The 20,556-nt window shown below is 49.7% G+C and overlaps 1 long non-coding RNA gene across 1 annotated transcript in view; it reads left to right on the top strand.

Annotated features, from left to right (window-relative positions):
* LOC117354070 overlaps positions 1–20,556 on the top strand; it is a 58,277-nt gene that overhangs the window by 27,803 nt on the left and 9,918 nt on the right. Inside the window, exon 3 of the long non-coding RNA XR_004538105.1 lies at positions 17,602–17,643. This is a non-coding gene — a long non-coding RNA (uncharacterized LOC117354070). The remainder of the gene's footprint in view (positions 1–17,601; positions 17,644–20,556) is intronic.

The raw sequence follows: 20,556 nt of genomic DNA, 5'->3' as shown, positions 1-20,556 counted from the left end.
TAATAATAGCCTATGGACTTCTCTTTTAGGAAATTATCCAAGCCTTTTTTTAAACCCTACAAAGATAACTGATTTCACCACATTCTCTGGCAATGAATTCCAGAGTTTAATTACACATTGTGTGAAGAAATATTTTCTCCGGTTTGTTTTAAATCTATTTAGCTACATCGCATGCCCCTAGTCCTATTATTTTTTGAAAGAGTGAACAAGCAATTTCATATCTACCTTTTCCACTCCAATCCACTCAGTATTTTATAGACCTCTATCATATCAAACCTGAGTAGTCTCTTCTTCAAGCTAAAGAGCCCTGTCATAGGGAAGTCGTCTCAAATCTTTTATCATTTGTGTCGCCGTTCTCTGTACCTTTTCTAATTCCGCTATATCTTTTTAGAGATACATCAACCAGAACTGTCCAAGGTATTCAAGTTGCGGCCGTACTATAGAGCGATACAAGGGCATTATAATATTTTCACCTTTGTTTTCCATTCCTTTCCTGATAATTCTATTTGCTTTCTTAGCTGCTGCCCATACATTGAGCTGAGGATTTCAACATATCCTCCAACAATGACACCTAGATCCTTTTACTGGGCAATGACTCCTAACATAGAACCCAGCATTAGAGAATGACACAGTGATAGTTACCCGCAGGTAATCCGCCAAAATGGTGGGGGTGGGGGAGGGGAAGTGCTTATTATCCCAGGACAAGCAGGCATGATATTCTCACATGTGGGTGACGTCATCTATGGAGCCCCGATGCGGAAGCATTTTCAAGCAAACTTGATTGAAGATTTAAGTTTGCTCTGCTGCTCCACGCATGTGTGCCTTCCTGCTCCACTAGGGGGCGCATCCCCTCGTGGTCTCCAGTTCAAAATTTTCCGCTGAGCCTAGAAGTCGTGTTTTTTCAGGCTCTGCCCCAACTGCCTTCTAGCACCGCAATTTTCTTGCTTTTCCTCGATTAAGTTGCTGTGCGCGAAATTTTTCTTTTTCAATTTGATTCCTGCTTCGTTTTTGACCGACCCGGAGGCTTCCGGGTCCCCGTGGCCGCGTGGCTATTCGAGCCGCGGCCACTTTAGATTCTATGTCCCGGCCTTTGACCGGCTTTAAAAAGTGCACCCGGTGTGAGCGGCTTCTTTCCATCACAGACCCGCATCGCCGGTGCATCCTCTGCCTGGGGGCCGCTCATCCAACCGACTCCTGCCCCCAGTGCGCTACTTTCCAGAACCGGGCCCTCCGTCGAAGGAAAGCCCGCATGGCGGATCTTTTCGCCCCAGACCAACCCTCTACCTCGGCCTCGAGGTCGGCCCCGGCCTCGGCCCCGAATACCTCGGCATCGCCTCGAGACTCGACTCCGAAGTCCTCGGCACAACAGAAAGCCTTGGCTCCGGGTAAGTCCCCTCTTCAGGTTCTGTACCAGCGAAGAAACCAACCTCGGGGACACCGGCGACGCATGGCGGAAGTCCCATGCTTACAGCCCCGGCGAAACCCTCCAAGCCTTCGGGCCGTGCCTCCACCACACGGGAATACTCTGATACGAGGTCGCCCTCGGTGGAGTGCACCGAGGCAGTGGACATGCCTTCGATGCTGTCCGTGCCCGTCTTCCAGAACCTACTCCGAGCAATGATCTCGTCGGAGCTGTCCGCTGCAATGGCCCATCTACAACCGGCTTCGACCTCGACCATGCATGTGCCAGACCAGCCTGAGCCTCGCATCGAGCCACCTTGGGGAAAAGTGTGCAAGCTTCGCCGCATCTCATCCTCCTCGGACTCCTCGCCAAGGCACCCGAGGCGCTCTCCCTCCACAGACCGCCACAGGGCAAAACGTCGTGCTAAACCGACAGAAACCTCGAACCGCCGTACCTCCAAGAAGGCCCGGGGTTTCCCCCACTCTACGAGGCCGTTCCCCTACACCTCGTACGGGACCGCTCAGGGTGGCGGAGTTATCACTCTCCAACCCGCGCATCCTCCGAACTCCCCCTTGGACCGGGGCTCCGATCCGAGGTGCCAGGCTTTCACCGAGGGAGTCCGGGTCGAGGTCACCGATTCGACATCGATCAGTACCCCGAACCCCGGCATCGTCTACGAGGGGCTCCTCGAGACATCGGAGATCCCCGACTCCGGAACACTTTCACAGTGCTTCCCCGGCCTCGGAACGTGGATCGGAGCAGGAACCTCGATACTCAAGAGAAGCCTCCCCGTCCTTCTCCACCCGACGGATGTCTCGTTTACCGACCCCACACGGGACCTTGGGAACATCCCGCCCATCCTTAACTCGCTTTATCCAGGACATGGGCCACGCTTTGGACTTAGACCTCCAGTCCGACTCCAGATACTCAAAAGAGTACCTAGCGGAGCTGGACATGCCATCACTGCCCAGAGAGTCCCTTCGCTTACCGCCTAATCCGGTACTCCAACAGGCTTTCTTCAGGAACCTGGAGACCCCCTATATGGTCACAGCCGTCCCCTCCAAAATGGAGGCCAAGTACCGTACGGTACCCTACCCAGGGTTTGAACAACCGCAGCTCTCCCACCAGTCGCTGTTGGTAGAATCGTCCCTGAAAAAGGCTCACCCCTCCCGGGTCTCAGCCACGGTCCCCCCAGGTCGGGAAGGCTGAACCCTGGACAAGTTCGGCAGGAGACTATATCAAAATGCGATGATGGCCTCTAGGGTGCAAAGCTACACTTTCACCTTCACATCCTACCTCAAACACCTCATCGGACTACTGAGAGCCTTTGAGACTGACTTACCAGCCTCTCGCCAAGGAGCGTGTAGCCTGCTTGTAGAGTCCCTCTCCAACCTACGCCTCCATCTATTCCACGCGGCCTACGATGGCTTCGAACTCTCCTCCAGAGAGGCAGCCTTTGCTGTCGCCATGCGCCGACTAGCTTGGCTGCGCCTGGTCGACATGGACCCCAACTTCCAGGACCGGTTGGCTAACCTCCCCTGCGTGGGAAAAGAGCTGTTTGACGACACTATCGAGGCGGCTACAAAACGCCTCTCTGAACACGAACACTCATTTGCCTCCCTCGTCCGGCAAAAGCCAAAACCGCCCGCGTCCAGGCTGTTCAGGGCCCCTCCGTGCCGCTATCCGCAAAAATCCACTCCTGCCTTCTCCCGGCCTCTGCCCAGGCGTCCGCAAGCCCACCATCGGGCCCCACCCAAATCCCAACCGCCTGCAACTACCAAACCATCCCCGTCCTTTTGACAGAGTCCCAGGCTCCCTGCCCATCGGGGGCCGCCTCAGAGCTTTTTACTCTCACTGGGAACAACTCACGTCGGACGCATGGGTCCTTGGCGTGATCTCATCAGGATACTCTCTCAACTTTCGAGCCATTCCTCCAGACAACCCCCCAGGGAAGTGCCCTCCCAACCGAACGCTGCTACCCCTACTCCTCTCAGAAGCTCGAGATCTGCTTCGCCTGCGAGCAGTGGAGGAGGTTCCCCCCGATCAACGGGGGAAGGGCTTCTACTCCCGTTACTTCCTGGTACCGAAGAAAACGGGAGACCTACGCCCAATACTAGACTTGAGACGACTCAACAAATTTCTGGTACGGGAAAAATTTCGGATGCTTTCCCTACCGATCCTCTACCCCCTGATCGAAAAAGGCGATTGGCTCTGCTCCCTCAATCTGAAGGAGGCGTACACACATGTTCCAGTGCACCCCGCTCACCGCAAATTCTTGCGTTTCTAAGTACACCTGCACCTACAATACCGAGTCCTCCTCTTCGGCCTAGCATCGTCACCCCGGATCTTCACCAAGTGCCTCGTGGTGGTCGCAGCTGCCTTACGCTCCCAGGGTCTTCAGGTATTCCCCTACCTGGACGACTGGCTGATCAAAGCACCGTCCAGGGAAGGGGTTATCTCAGCGACCCAACAGACTGTTATCTACCTACAGAGTCTGGGGTTCGAGGTAAACTTCCCAAAATCCCAACTGAGCCCCTCGCAGTTCCTGCAGTTCATCGGGGCCACGCTGGACACGGTTCGCCTCCGTTCCTTCCTCCCCCCTCCACGTCTAGAGGCGTTAGTAAATCTGAGTCGAAGGATCTCACTGCTACCCTCGGTATCAGCTCGACAGATGATGACTCTACTAGGCCACATGGCCTCCACTGTCCATGTCACACCCTTCGCCCGCCTCCATCTGAGAATCCCTCAATGGACCCTGGCCTCTCAATGGCGTCAAGACCGGGACCCGATCGACCGCCCCGTGACAGTGACTCCTTCCTTGCAGAGATCGCTCCGCTGGTGGGCCGACTCTTCAAATCTTTCCAAAGGTTTACTCTTCCTCGCCCCTCATCACAGCAAGGTACTCGCCACGGACTCGTCAGAGTACGCTTGGGGAGCCCATCTGGAAGGCCTACGCACACAGGGGATGTGGTCAGCGGAAGACCGCCGCTGTCACATCAACGTGCTAGAGCTCCGGGCCATCTATATCGCAGCTGTAGCCTTTCAACACCTGCTCCACGACCGGGTTGTCCTCATCCGAACCGACAACCAGGTTGCAATGTACTATGTAAACAAACAAGGAGAAACAGGGTCTTGGTCCCTCTGTCGGGAAGCCCTGCGCCTCTGGAAATGGGCAATCTCCAACAACACCTTCCTTCGAACGGTGTACATACAAGGAGAACAAAACTGCCTGGCGGACAGACTCAGCTGCCTCCTCCAGCCACACGAGTGGTCACTGCACTCTCAAACCCTACGACAGGTGTTCAAACAGTGGGGGACACCTCAAATAGATCTGTTCGCATCCCCCAACAATCACAAACTGCCTCTCTTCTGCTCCCGGATGTACTCCCCGGAACGGCTCGAGGCCGACGCCTTCCTCCTAGACTGGGAGGGAAGGTTCCTGTACGCGTTTCCGCCGTTTCCTCTGATCCTGCGGACGCTTGTCCACCTGAAAACAGTACAAGCCACCCTGATCCTGATTGCTCCTCGCTGGCCACACCAGCCTTGGTTTTCCCTTCTACTTCAACTCAGTGTCAGAGATCCACTGCCTCTGCCTCTGTTTCCCTCTCTACTGTCACAAGGTCAGGGTTCGCTGTTACATCCCAATCTTCAATCTCTTCATCTGAATGCTTGGTTTCTTTCCCCCTGACTGCTCTCCCCGTGTCTCAATCAGTCAAGGAGATATTGGAGGCCTCTAGAAAGACCTCGACGAGAACCTGCTACTCCCAAAAGTGGACCAGATTCTCAACCTGGTGCTCCGCCCACAGTCAGGACCCGATGTCGATCCCCGTCCCTCTGGTCCTTGACTATTTACTTCAATTATCTCATTCCGGCCTAAAGACCAACTCCATTCGAGTACACCTCAGTGCGATTGCGGCCTTTCATCAGCCCCTGGAAGGGAAAGCCCTCTCGCTCCATCCCTTAATTTCTCGCTTCATGAAGGGTCTTCTGAATGTCCACCCTCCTCTCAATCCCCCTCCGGAGGTTTGGGACCTTAACGTGGTTCTGGCTCAACTAATGAAACCTCCATTTGAGCCCCTAGACAAATGCCATCCAAAATTCCTCACTTGGAAGGTAATTTTCCTGCTCGCGCTCACTTCAGCCCGACGGGTTAGAGAGTTACAAGCTCTGGTAGCGGACCCACCCTTCACGGTATTCCACCACGACAAGGTGGTACTCCGCACCCATCCAAAGTTCTTGCCTAAAGTAGTGTCTGATTTTTACCTCAATCAGTCCATTGTCTTGCCTGTATTTTTTCCCAAGCCCCACTCTCACCCCGGAGAGGTGGCGCTCCATACTCTTGACTGTAAGAGAGCGTTGGCCTTCTACCTCCAACGCACTCAGTCACACCGGAAAGTCCCACAATTGTTTTTGTCCTTCGACCCAAACCGGTTAGGTCACCCAGTCTCCAAGCGCACCTTGTCCAACTGGTTGGCCGATTGCATCTCCTTCTGCTACGCTCAGGCTGGTCTCACACTGCATGGTCGAGTAACGGGACACAAGGTCCGAGCGATGGCAGCCTCCGTAGCGTTCCTCAGGTCCACACCTATTGAGGAAATCTGCAAGGCTGCCACGTGGTCTTCGGTTCATACTTTCACCTCCCACTACTGTCTGGACTCACTGTCCAGGAGCGATGGCCGGTTCGGCCAATCGGTTTTGCAAAATCTATTTGCTTAAATTGCCAACTTCCCTCCATCCCTTTTCAGTTAGCTTGGAGGTCACCCACATGTGAGAATATCATGCCTGCTTGTCCTGGGATAAAGCACAGTTACTTACCGTAACAGGTATTATCCAGGGACAGCAGGCATATATTCTCACAACCCGCCCACCTCCCCGAGGTTGGCTTCTTTGCTAGTTAAGTGAACTGGAGACCACGAGGGGATGCGCCCCCCTAGTGGAGCAGGAAGGCACGCATGCGTGGAGCAGCAGAGCAAACTTAAATCTTCAATCAAGTTTGCTTGAAAATGCTTCCGCATCGGGGCTCCGTAGATGACGTCACCCACATGTGAGAATATATGCCTGCTGTCCCTGGATAACACCTGTTATGATAAGTAACTGTGCTCTGCGGGCACGGGGACAAAGCCATCGACCGCCCCGTGGAGCGGTGAATGGCCTTGTTCCCACAGTTAAGGGAGAGAAGGCGTGTGGTCACTCATCACGCGCAGCCCCCCTTCCTACCTCTGGCCAAATCTATCTCCCTCCCTCCCTTCCCTTACCTTCGCAGTGCTTTAGAAAATAAACTCAAGCCGGCAAAGCCTGCCTGTGCCGCCCTGCAGTCGCTGTTTGTGGGCGGAAGCTTCTCCTCTGACGCCCACACACATGTGACTGCAGGGCAGCACAGGCAGGCTTCGTCGGCATGTTTCTTTTCAAAAGTACCATGAAGGTAAGGGGGAGGGAGGGAGATAGATTTGACCGTGCGTGCGATCGGTGACCGTGCACTTTCCCTCCCTTAAGTTTCTTTATGCCGGGAAGATAAGGGGGAGGGAGGAAGATTCTCGGGCCACTGAAGGGCGGTGAGGTGGCGAGAGGGAAGGGTCGATGTTACAGGGACAGGGCAGTGAAGGGGACGGCGGGTTCAGGGATGGGGCGGTGAAGGAGACGGCGGGGACGGTGGTCCAGTGACGGGGAAAGATTTTTCCCCGTGTCATTCTCTGCCCAGCATCACGTAGCTATAGTTCAGGTTTCTCTTTCCCACATGCATCACTGCAGTACAGTTAATATAGGTAGTTACCACATGTGATTCAATTTGCAGATGATACAAAGTTATTCAGAGTAGTGAAGATGCAGGAGGATTGCGAACATCTGCAACGTCACATAAACACGCTCGAGAAATGGGGAGCGACATGGCAGATGAGGTTCAATGTGGATAAGTGTAAGGTGATGCATGTTAGTAACAAAAATCTTATACACAAATACAGGATGTCTGGGGCAGTACTTGGAGAGACCCCCTGGGAAAGAGACTTGGGAGTACTGGTTGACAAAACGACGAAGCCGTCCGCGCAATGTGCTGCGGTGACGAAAAGGACAAACAGAATGCTGGGAATGATTAAGAAGGGGATCACAAACAGATCGGAGAGGGTTGTCATGCCGCTGTACTGGGCCATGGTGCGCCCTCACCTGGAGTGCTGCGTCCAGCACTGGTCGCCGTACATGAAGGACACGGTACTACTCGAAAGGGTCCAGAAAAGAGCGACTAAGATGGTAAAGGGGCTGGAATAGTTGCTGTACAGTGAGAGATTAGAGAAACTGGGCCTATTGTCCCTTGAAAAGAGGAGACTGAGAGGGGACATGATAGAAACATTCAAGATACCGAAGGGAATAGACTTAGTAGATAAAGACAGGTTGTTCACCCTCTCCAAAGTAGAGAGAACGAGAGGGCACTCTATAAAGTTAAAAGGGGATAGATTCTGTACAAACGTAAGGAAATTCTTCTTCACCCAGAGAGTGGTGGAAATTGGAATACTCTTCTGGAGGCTGTTATAGAGGAAAACACCCTCCAGGGATTTAAGACAAAGTTGGACGGGTTCCTGTTGAACCAGAACGTAAGCAGGTAGGGCTGGTCTCAGGGCACTGGTCTTTGACCTTGGGGCCTCCGCGGGAGCGGCTGGGCATGATGGACCACTGGTCTGACCCAGCAGTGGCAAATTCTTATGTTCATTATCTGCTGTGTTAAATTAGATGTTGTAAACAAGACAGACTGACTCTGTAACAGTATCACAACCCCGGAGGAGGACCCGTTGCACAAAAAAACTTAGCTCAGAGACACAAAACTCTGAAGAGGGAGAGGTAACCCCCTCTTAGGGAAAGAGTTTATCTTCCAATCATTGCTTCATAAAATGTAACAAACGAGTCCAGCTCAAAGGTATAAAAATTTTTTACTGTGTATATATCTTAGTAATGATGCATTGTGCATTCCAAATACTTTCAAAAAAATCAGATAAATTTTGCATTCAGGTAGGCACTGAAATATTCATGAATTTCTTATAGATAAGTCTCAACAATACTTATCAGGGTCCCGACGCGGCCCCGTTTCGGTGTCTACTTCAGGAGACCCCGTCTGATTAATAGAATTCTACCATAGGTAAATAACTATGGAAAATTTTCACAACAGGTTCGTAGCACAGAGATTTTTTCAACTGCAGAACGAACCTGTTGTGAAAATTTTCCATAGTTATTTACCTATGGTAGAATTCTATTAATCAGACGGGGTCTCCTGAAGTAGACACCGAAACGGGGCCGCGTCGGGACCCTGATAAGTATTGTTGAGACTTATCTATAAGAAATTCATGAATATTTCAGTGCCTACCTGAATGCAAAATTTATCTGATTTTTTTGAAAGTATTTGGAATGCACAATGCATCATTACTAAGATATATACACAGTAAAAAATTTTTATACCTTTGAGCTGGACTCGTTTGTTACATTTTATGAAGCAATGATTGGAAGATAAACTCTTTCCCTAAGAGGGGGTTACCTCTCCCTCTTCAGAGTTTTGTGTCTCTGAGCTAAGTTTTTTGTGCAACGGGTCCTCCTCCGGGGTTGTGATACTGTTACAGAGTCAGTCTGTCTTGTTTACAGCATAGTGTTTTTCTGACTCTTGGTTATACTCTTCCTGCTTATAGTGGAAACAGTGTTAAATTAGATGTCAGCTACCTCACGCAGTGTAGCTAATTCTGTGCCATTCATTAACCTGTGAGAACCAAATTTCCCGAGTGTTTAACTAAATAGCAAAATCCTGGGCACATCTCCAACAGTTTATAGTGTGGTAGGTTTAGCAATTAATGTGCAGTAACCACAAACTTACCACACTCCAAAGTGCTTTGGAATCTCTGAAGCTTAAAGAACTGAAGGAATGTGGCATCCTTCATTAACACAATGTGGCTGTTCGCACAAATTACTTGATGAAGCAGAGATGCCAAGTTACCCAGTTCCCGGTGGAGGTTTTCACCAGTCCTTGTGTTTAACTTACATCCCAAAGCAGTATGGGATTTGTAGTGTCTGATGCTGCACATTGAATCGGTGCTGCAAGTTCCATAATGCAAAGGAGGGGTGGTCAGAAATTCAGGACTGTTCCAAAATCTGCAGCCTGGAACTGGGTAACTTGGCTTCTGTGGTGACTTTTTTTTAAAAAAGGAAGAGGTTTTTAGATCTTAAGTAAATTCAGTGAGTTGTTGAGAAGGAAGATGTTTGTTTTATTTGTTCTTATTTAAATATCTGTCTTTACAATTTTTGTAATGAATTTTATTTTTGGGGAAGTTCTCGAATGGGTTATTTTATCACAAGTTGTGCTTTGTAACAATGAGACCCTGTAGTAAAAATAACACACGTTAACCCCTAGCCTACCCTAAAGCTTTCCTCCTAATTGCTATAACCCAGGGGAAGGGAACTCCGGTCCTTGAGAGCTGTATTCCAGTCGGGTTTTCAGGATTTCCCCAATGAATATGCATTGAAAGCAGTGCATGCAAATAGATCTCATGCATATTCATTGGGGAAATCCTGAAAAGCCGACTGGAATACAGCTCTCGAGGACCGGAGTTCCCTACCCCTGCAATAACCCATCTCATTAACTAATGCACATTAACTCAAGTTATGCACACAGTAAATTGACCTCATTGGGAATAATGTGCCTTGCCTTATGCAATCTCTGTTTTTTAATACATAGTAACATAGTAGATGACGGCAGATAAAGACCCAAATGGTCATCCAGTCTGCCCAACCTGATTCAATTTAAATTTCTTCTTCTTAGCTATATCTGGGCAAGAATCCAAAGCTCTACCCGGTACTGTGCTTGGGTTCCAACTGCCAAAATCGCCATTAAAACCTACTCCAGCCCATCTAAACCCTCCCAGCCATTGAAGCCCTCTCCAGCCCATCCTCCCCCAAACGGCCATATACAGACACAAACCGTGCAAGTCTACCCTGTACTGTCTTTAGTTCAATATTTAATATTGTTTTCTGATTAATATTTGTTAATTAACACATTAATGCAGCTATACATGAGGGATGTAATGTTTGTAAATAAAATTCTGAACTTAAAAAACTATTGGCAGAGGTAGTGAAAGGAACCAGCACTAGGTGGAGGGTGGGAAGAGATGCTGGGATGAGCAGGCAAGGACAACACGGGTAAATCGAGAGGGATGGGGCAAACGCGTGCTACATAATGGAGAAGCTGCTGTTTTGCAAGGCCGGCAGAACCATGAGCTCCCTGTTCTGCTATGATGGTTTATTTAAAATTTTATATACTGCCCTTTATCCCAGGACAAGCAGGCAGGTATTCTCACTAGTGGGTGATGTCATCAGACAGAGCCCCGGTACGGACGTCTCACAAGCACGTGTTGCTTGTAGAAACTTAAAAGTTTCTAGATGCCCGCACCGCGCATGCGCCGGTGCCTTCCCGCCCGGAGGTCCGGGCGTGTCTCCTCAGTTCTTTTCTTTCCGCGGAGCTGAGAAGTTCAACTTCATCATGCGCTAGCTGAATTCAGTTAAAATTGCCTTCCTTGTCCGCGTTTTCGCTTTCTTTTAATTACAGTTAACAGTACTTTTCTTTTTCAGTAAAAAAAAAGAAGATTATTTCCTCCGGCGGGTCGAACGGGCCGGCCACGTGGCTCAGGCCCACTGGCTTCGACCTCGCGGCGGAGATTTTCCGGCCTATGTCCCGGCCAATCACCGGGTTTAAAAAGTGCAGCAAGTGCCAACGCGCGATTTCACTCACGGACCCTCACCGGCGCTGTTTGCAGTGTTTGGGCCCTGACCACATTCCGAAATCGTGCAGGCCTTGCTCTACCCTTACGGCACGCTCATTCAAGCGGCGTTGCCTATTGTGGGAATCGATGTTCAAGATGGACGCAGCTAAGGATCCCTCAGCCTCCACTTCATCTGATACCTCCCCGGTTCGGGCGAAACCGGTATCGACCCCTCCTGCATCGAGTGTGGTGAAACCGGCATCGTTCATCCCGACACCATCCACGAGCTCGACGTCGGTGCCTGCCCCGGTCTCCTCGGTTCAGGTACCTCTTCCTTCCACAGTGCCACCAGTGGTCATCAAAGTGCCGAAAGCTACTAAGCAGAAGCACTCGGCCTCGAAGGAGCGCAATGACCGTGCAGGAGGACCCCCTTTCGGTGCGGATCCCTCCCTATCGGCTTCGCTACGGTCCGTGCTGGAAGCTCAATTCGTTGAGCTCATGCAGACCATCGGACCCGGGCTCATCGCTGCCATACAGGGTGACCTCCCGGTACCGGCCCAAAGGGGCGGTCCGCCCCCTCCTCCACACCGTTCGACCTCGAAAACCGATGAGGACGAACGGGGGAGGGCGGCGATGCCCATGCGGCAAGCCTCGCTTACCGATATGCCGCCATTAGAACCCATTACGCCTCCGCGCCAACATGGGACCAGACCTCCGATCGATACTCAAAGCCCTGGGCATAGTCAGGAAGAGTTCTTCCGTACTCCTTACCAGACTTGGGTAGCATCGCAAGAATCCGCATCGCAACCCCAGTTGCGATCCACCGCTTCCAGCCCTATCCACCACTTGGGGGCCTCGGGAGACCATGCGATGCACAGACGATCCCGATCCCCGTCCCGCCACCGAGACGGGCACCGATCAAGACACTCATCCTGGCACTCTTCACGCCACTCGGAGGTGTCACCGCAGAAAAAACTGCAACGTATGGGATACTCCTCCTTGGAGGTGTCCCCTCCGGAGGGACCGGAGTACGAGGAGACACCCGTACCCGATTCTCCTTGCCACTCCCCGATGTCCATGGATCCGGAGGCCTCTTCCTCCTCCAGCCCGTCCCACAGACCGACGCTGGCGGATCAATTGTCTTTCTCATCATTCCTCCGACAAATGGCGGATGATCTGGATGTGACCCTTGACACGGGCTCCCGATACTCCAAAGAGTACCTGGACACCATGCATTTACCTAATCCTCCAACGGAGTCGCTTCGGCTCCCCCTGCATAAATTGCTGGATCAGACCTTCATGCAGTGTTTCGAAACACCGTACTCCATACCGGCGATTCCCAGCAAACTCGATGCTCGATACCGCATCGTGCACCATAAAGGGTTTGAGGGCCCTCAACTCTCCCACCAATCCCTACTGGTCGAGTCCTCTCTTAAACGCTCTCATCCCTCCCAGGTCTACGCCTCTGTACCGCCGGGCCGAGAAGGGAGAACGATGGACAAATTTGGTAGAAAATTCTATCAAAACTCCATGATGGCGTCACGGGTACTGAACTACAATTTCTTTTTCTCTTCCTATCTGGAGTTCTTCTTGCCGGTGCTGCGCAAGTTCACTCCGTTCATAGACAACCAAGCTCGATTCGAGTTCGAGGAAGTGATAGCCTCCCTCTCCCAATTACGCCTCCAGCTGATGCAATCCTCCTTCGATGCATTCGAACTCTCGGCACGTGCTGCCGCAAGCGCGGTAGCCATGCGTCGCCTGGCATGGCTCCGTACAATCGATATGGATCCCAACCTCCAGGACAGACTCGCCAACGTACCATGTGCTGGAGCTGACCTGTTCGATGAGTCTATCGAAACTGTTACCAAGAAGCTGTCGGATCATGAAAAATCTTTTCAATCCATCCTGCGGCCCAAACCCAAACCTCAACAGTCTCGACCTTCCAGGCCACCCCTGATTTACCAGCGGCGTTACATGCCCAGACAAGCGCCTGCTGCGAGACAACCTGCGAAGAGACAACCTCCCCAGAAGTCTCAGCAAAAACCTCAGCCACCGGCTGCACCTAAGGCTCCCCAGCCCTTTTGACTCCCCTCCCGGGAGCATAACCGACACCGTTCTGCACTCAGCCTATCCCATAGGGGGCCGCCTCCATCTTTTTTACCATCGATGGGAGGCCATAACCACGGACCTATGGGTCCTTACCATCATAAGAGAAGGATACTCCCTTCAATTCCATCGGGTCCCCCCGGACCATCCTCCAAGAGAGTATCCTTCAAGCTCGACGCAGACCGCCCTTCTTCTTCAGGAAGTCCAAACCTTACTTCAGCTTCGGGCTGTCGAGCCGGTCCCGTCAGACCAATTGAACCGAGGGTTTTACTCCCGGTACTTCCTCGTCCCGAAGAAAACGGGCGACCTGCGACCCATTTTAGACCTTCGGGCCCTCAACAAGTTCCTGGTCAAAGAGAAGTTTCGCATGTTGACTTTGGCTTCTCTATACCCCCTCCTCGAGCAGAACGACTGGTTATGCTCCCTGGATCTCAAGGAGGCCTACACTCACATCCCCATTCACCCGGCCTCCCGAAAGTTCCTCAGATTTCGGGTGGGAAATCTGCACCTACAGTATCGAGTGCTACCATTCGGCCTATCTTCGTCCCCCAGAGTCTTCACAAAGTGCCTGGTGGTAGTGGCCGCGGCACTCCGGGACAGGGGTCTACAGGTGTTCCCATACCTCGACGACTGGCTCATCAAGGCCCCGTCAGCCCCAGAGGTCACTTCGGCGGCCTTGGCTACAACCTACTTCCTCCAGAATTTGGGCTTCGAGATCAACTTTTCCAAGTCTCATCTACAACCCACCCAGTCCCTCCCCTTCATCGGAGCGGTCCTGGACACCACCCGACTCCGAGCATTCCTGCCTCTGCAACGCATGGAGTCTCTTCTTCACCCCTGCCAGTCGGTGTCTACTCGCCAAACCCTACCGGCGAGACAACTGATGGTGCTCCTGGGCCATATGGCCTCCACAGTACATGTGACACCCTTTGCCAGACTCCATCTCAGGATCCCCCAGTGGACCCTGGCATCACAGTGGAATCAGACGTCCGATCCACTATCCAAACACATCTTAGTCACACCTGCTCTTTGGCAGTCTCTACTTTGGTGGATGACCTCTTCGAATCTATCCAGAGGTTTGCTGATGCACTCTCCCCCCCATCAGAAAGTTCTCACAACCGATTCGTCGAACTATGCATGGGGGGCCCACCTGGATGGTCTCCGCACCCAAGGATTCTGGACCAGTGCGGAAAGACTACACCAAATCAATCTACTGGAACTCAGAGCCATCTTCAATGCGCTCCAAGCTTTCCAGCACCTACTTCACGACATGGTAATCCTCATTCGCACAGACAATCAGGCCGCCATGTATTATATCAACAAGCAAGGAGGCACGGGCTCGGCCCTCCTTTGCCAGGAAGCTCTACGAGTCTGGGACTGGGCAGTGCGCCACAACGCCCTCCTCAGAGCAGTCTACATTCAGGGGGAGAACAACGTCTTAGCAGACAAACTGAGTCGTCTACTACAACCGCACGAATGGACTCTCCATTCCAGCCCCCTTCACCAAATCTTCACACAGTGGGGGACGCCTCAGATAGACCTCTTTGCGGCCCCCCACAACTCCAAACTGCCTCAGTTTTGCTCCAGGATCTACACCCCTCATCGCCTCGAGGCAGATGCTTTTCTACTGAACTGGGGGAAACGATTTCTATATGCGTTCCCACCATTCCCGCTGATCCAGAAGACTCTGGTCAAGCTGAAACTCGAACAGGCCACCATGATCCTAATAGCTCCTCGGTGGCCCAGACAACCTTGGTTCCCCCTCCTACTTCAACTCAGCAGCAGGGAACCAGTACCACTTCCAGTGTTTCCTTCACTACTTACTCAACATCAAGGATCACTGCTTCATCCCAACCTGCAGTCTCTCCACCTGACAGCTTGGTTCCTCTCAACGTAACCCCTCACCACTTCTCTCAAGAAGTGAGGGAGGTCTTGGAAGCTTCCAGGAAGCCCGCCACTCGACAATGCTACTCCCAGAAATGGACTAGATTCTCCTCATGGTGTGTTTCTAAATCAAAGGAACCTCAGCGAGCTTCCTTATCCTCCGTGCTGGACTATCTCCTACACCTATCTCAATCCGGGCTCAAGTCTACATCCATACGAGTCCACCTGAGCGCTATTGCGGCGTTCCACCAGCCCCTACAAGGGAAACCCCTCTCGGCCCATCCGGTGGTCGCCAGATTTATGAAAGGACTCTTCCATGTTAACCCTCCTCTCAAACCACCCCCAGTAGTTTGGGACCTCAATGTAGTCCTTTCCCGTCTCATGAAGCCCCCGTTTGAACCACTCAACAGGGCCCCTCTTAAGTATCTCACCTGGAAAGTGCTTTTCCTGGTAGCCCTTACGTCCGCTCGCAGAGTCAGCGAACTCCAGGCACTGATGGCGGATCCACCATTCACAGTATTCCATCATGACAAGGTGGTCCTCCGCACTCACCCGAAATTCCTGCCTAAGGTGGTCTCCGAATTTCATCTCAACCAATCCATTGTACTTCCAGTATTCTTCCCTAAGCCCCATTCTCACCACGGAGAATCAGCCCTTCACACTCTAGACTGTAAACGTGCGCTGGCTTTCTACCTGGATCGCACCAAGCCACACAGAACCACTCCTCAACTTTTTATCTCCTTCGACCCTAATAAGTTAGGAAGACCCGTATCAAAGCGCACCATCTCTAATTGGATGGCGGCTTGTATCTCTTTCTGCTATGCCCAGGCTGGATTATCACTTCCTTGTAAGGTCACAGCCCATAAGATCAGAGCAATGGCAGCCTCAGTAGCATTCCTTAGATCAACACCAATCGAGGAAATTTGTAAGGCTGCCACCTGGTCCTCGGTTCACACATTCACCTCACATTATTGTCTGGATACTTTCTCCAGACGGGATGGACAGTTTGGCCAAACAGTATTGAAAAATTTATTCTCTTAAGTCGCCAACTCCCCCTCCATCCCACTGAGGTTAGCTTGGAGGTCACCCACTAGTGAGAATACCTGCCTGCTTGTCCTGGGATAAAGCAATGTTACTTACCGTAACAGTTGTTATCCAGGGACAGCAGGCAGCTATTCTCACGTCCCACCCACCTCCCCTGGGTTGGCTTCTCAGGCTAGCTACCTGAACTGAGGAGACACGCCCGGACCTCCGGGCGGGAAGGCACCGGCGCATGCGCGGTGCGGGCATCTAGAAACTTTTAAGTTTCTACAAGCAACACGTGCTTGTGAGACGTCCGTACCAGGGCTCTGTCTGATGACATCACCCACTAGTGAAAATAGCTGCCTGCTGTCCCTGGATAACAACTGTTACGGTAAGTAACATTGCTTTCTGCAAGCATCACAGGGTGGTTTACATTAAAATAAAGGAACACTATTCACACAACACAGAAGGAAGACAAATAATAAACAGATAATTTAAGGTTTAACACAGTGTCTCGCAAACGTTTTGAAGCCATGGCACATTAAACTATGGGCGGTTTCTGGAGAGCACAGACGTCAACGCGATGACATCACACGTGTATGATGTCATCACATTGATATCTGCACATGCACGAAGGCCCTCCAGACAGGGTCCTGAGCTTGCTATTATGAGTGAATAAGGTGGAAACCTTAATAGTGTTCAAAGAACAAGAATCCTCAGATCACCATATAATATAGAGCACTCAAATGATATAAAATGCACAATAATATTAACACAGGAAAAAGATCTCAAAACACCCCTGGAGTCCGATCAATAGAAGGACACCAATTTGGGATTAGGGTATCATCATTGATCAAAACCTTTGAAAATTTGTTAATATATCAATAATTTAATCTGGTTTTTTATTATTTTTCTAAATATTTGTATGATTTCAAATATGTTTCAACAAATTCCTATTTCTCTCATGGATAGGAATTTAAAGAGCTGGCAACAATCACAATGTAACAAAGGACATAAAGTCTGGCATACTTTGACTGACAACAAACAAGCACTTATCTTTTAACATTATTGTGCATTTTATATCATTTGAGTGCTCTATATCATATGGTGATCTAAGGATTCTTGCTATTATAATGCCAGTGGGCATGGGGGGGGTGCGAGAAGAGGAGAGGTGCCAGCTGGCTGACTACAGGATGTGTTTCTCGCACTCCAGTGCCTCTTTTCAGTGGTGTCTTGCAGCACACAGTTTGCGATGCACTGATTTGGTAGGTCAGTGATATAAGGGAGCCTGTAGACTGGGTGAAGCAGGCTTCCAGGTAGATAGTGTTATGGGATAGGGTGGTAATTAGCTATGGTTATGGATGTACAGCAGGAAATAGTTTGGACAAGTAGATGACATTTGAAGGAGAGTGCAGAATTATTCCATAAAGGGCTTATATCTCTTTCTATCTTTTATTTTGTAAGGGGACCATTCTTCAATGCAGGAATGAAGCTGGTTATATTAAGGTATGTACATATAAATTGAATTTCCATCTTGTAATGTTCCTGAGTCTCCCTTTTAATTTTAATGCTAATTGTGCAATAAAGGGGAGGTACTTGGAACTGAGTGATGAACAAAAGATTCATGTTTAGACAACAACATGAATCAAAAATCTTTCTTTCCTGCCGGGGATGAAAATCTTGATCTGACAGGTCTTGTTTATTCTAGTGAGCATCCTGTGATGATTAAAGGATTTACCTGAGGCTTTTATTTTATCTGCTGTGAAAATTATGTGGTGGTATAAAACTGTAGTTTGGGATTTTTTTTTAATTGGGTTGCAAATTCTTAAATTTTATTATTTTTTTTTTGCAAGCAAACATAACTTCAAAAGGTGCAAGCAAGATGTAAGGAGAGGACAGAAGTGGACCTGATTTTTGAAGATAATTTAAATCTTTTCAGGGTCTTTAACTGCCTAGGAAGACAGTGGAGTGGGAGGGGGTATACTCCTAGCATATAATAATTGGAAATCTGAGTCTTCAATGGTGTACTTGCATTAAATCAATTTGAAATTACCATAGTCCTTCAGTAAAACAGAATGTCTGATGTTTTTGGCTCACCTGACAAAAAAATGGAGCTTATGGCAAATGGTTGACTCACTAATTAGTAGTTTTATGGTGAGAAATATAGTAAATTTGATAAAGGAAGTAAAAAAAAAAAAATCTGTATCAAGTATTGTATTCCTCTTCAGTCCAATTTTTCTGATGCTTTTTCTCCCCTTGAATTTTGCAGTCAATATCCTTTTTTTGATGTAAAGCAGTGTAGAAACTTCCAGGTGTCTTTACTGCCTAGATCGATGGTTCCCAAACCTGTCCTTCCGAAACCCCAGCCAGTCTTCCATTATTTGCAAATCTAACTCATTAATAATCATTTTGGATATCCTGAAAACCTGACTGCCTGGCAGTTCCCCCCCCCCAGGATGGGTTTGGGAACCACTGGCATAGATTCTGGCCGCAGCAAGAGTGGCTGTGAGTTAGTGCACCTTGGATTTGCAGTGTCCCAGTTAAAATAAAATGGAATTGTGATTCTTTAGACCAGGGCTGCCCACACTTTTTTGGCTTGCGAGCTACTTTTAAAATGACCAAGTCAAAATGATCTACCAACAATAAAATTTTAAAAAAACACAAAGCACACTGTACGCAGAGAAAATGTTAATTATCATTTGTATTCGGGGGTTTTTTCAGAGGTCAAGGCAGATGACTTTAAAATATGCAATGTCACCTCAGTAACAACTATACAAAATAGACAAATATACCCCTCCCCTTTTACTAAACCGCGATAGCGGTTTTTAGCGCAGGGAGCTGCGCTGAATGCCCTGCGCTGCTCTCAATACTCATAGGCTCCCTGTGCTAAAAAACGCTATTGCGGTTTAGTAAATGGGGGGGCCATAGTGCAAAATATAGACAGCAGATATAAATTCTCCAAACGGATACATTTTGATCACTAAATTGAAAAAATAATTTTTCCTACCTTTTTGTCTGGTGATTTCATGAGTCTCTGGTTGCACTTCCTTCTTCTGTAAAGCCAATATTTCATTCTTTCTGCCTGCCTTTCTCTCTCCCCCTTCCCCCTCTTTCTTTCTCTCTCCCCCTGCCCCCTCAAGCCATCTTGCCGATTTCTCCACTTTCCCGATTCTTTCCCTATCCCCACCCACAAGCCACCAACGCGATTTTTCCCTGCTGCTTCCCCGATCCAGGCCTGGTGCGTACAAGCGCCGGGTCCACAAGACTTCACCTATGATGTCAATTCTAACATCGGGGAGGAAGTTCCAGGCCAGCCAGGCGATTGGCTGACCCAGAACTTCCTCTCCAACGTCAGAATAGACATCAGAGGTGAAGTTTTGTAAGTCCTGTGCTTGTACGCACCAGGCCTGACTTGGGGAAGCAGCAGGGAGAAAAAGATCAAAGGCAACGCGATCGACTCGCGTTGCCTTTGCGATCTACTGATCGACCATTTGGGCACCCCTGCTTTAGACTATCACCTCAGCTTATTTGTTACTTTTACAAAGGGTTTTAGCCACATAGCCCCTTTAAAAAGTACCCGAGACTGAGCAGCTTAATTAGCCCCAGCAAGAATGGGTTTTGGAGGCAGATTAGGTCAGAGGTGACCTTCATGGTACACCTGCATGTTTTAAGTGGTGATAGGTAGTATATTGCACATTCGCTATGCATGTTACATATCTCTCTGGCATTGTATATGCACAGTCCATAGGGGCCTATGACAAGGGATAGGTATGGGTTGGGGGAACACTGGTGTTTTATGTGAGGTGATTGGAAGAAGAGTTCATATTATAACGTATAAGTTCAAGGGGAGGGAGCAGTGGTGGTGGGTGCATCATGGAAAGGACTGCTGGATGGGAGGAAGGGTATTTGAAAGATATTGGGGCTGTTTCATCAAACAATCTACTTGCTAATGTGAGGATTTAGGTGGGTAGATTTCTATAAATCCCTCCGTAGCCAACTGGATAAGGTAAATTCTTAAGCTAAACATTTGTCACAGCTTACCCGTTAGACTGTGGCTGAAAATGAGAACAAAAAAAGAGTTAGATGGGTTGTCCACTGAGAAACTTTCTAATACTAGGCTCTCAGGAGACCATCAGTAATACCTTTGCTCAATAGCCTGGTCGGCTTCTGAGAGAATTATTCAGTGCTTTTGGATTTTGTTACATATACACAGGGGCCCATACTTTAGCTGTTGATTCCTACTTCCCATGAAACTGCAGAAGGGTATCACTTTAAGATCTTGAACTCCTCCCCTCTGCAGTGGAGAACAGCTCCCTCTTCAGTTTTTCCTTTTGCAAGCAAACTCAGAAGGTGTGTTCTGACCTGCTCTGCTTCTTTTTGTTTTCAAGAAGTTCATTTGCCTGCCTTTCATCCTACGGG

This window comes from Geotrypetes seraphini, chromosome 2 (genome assembly GCF_902459505.1).
Source record: "Geotrypetes seraphini chromosome 2, aGeoSer1.1, whole genome shotgun sequence".
Classification (NCBI taxonomy): domain Eukaryota; kingdom Metazoa; phylum Chordata; class Amphibia; order Gymnophiona; family Dermophiidae; genus Geotrypetes; species Geotrypetes seraphini.
This window is presented reverse-complemented; position numbering and strand designations above follow the sequence as displayed.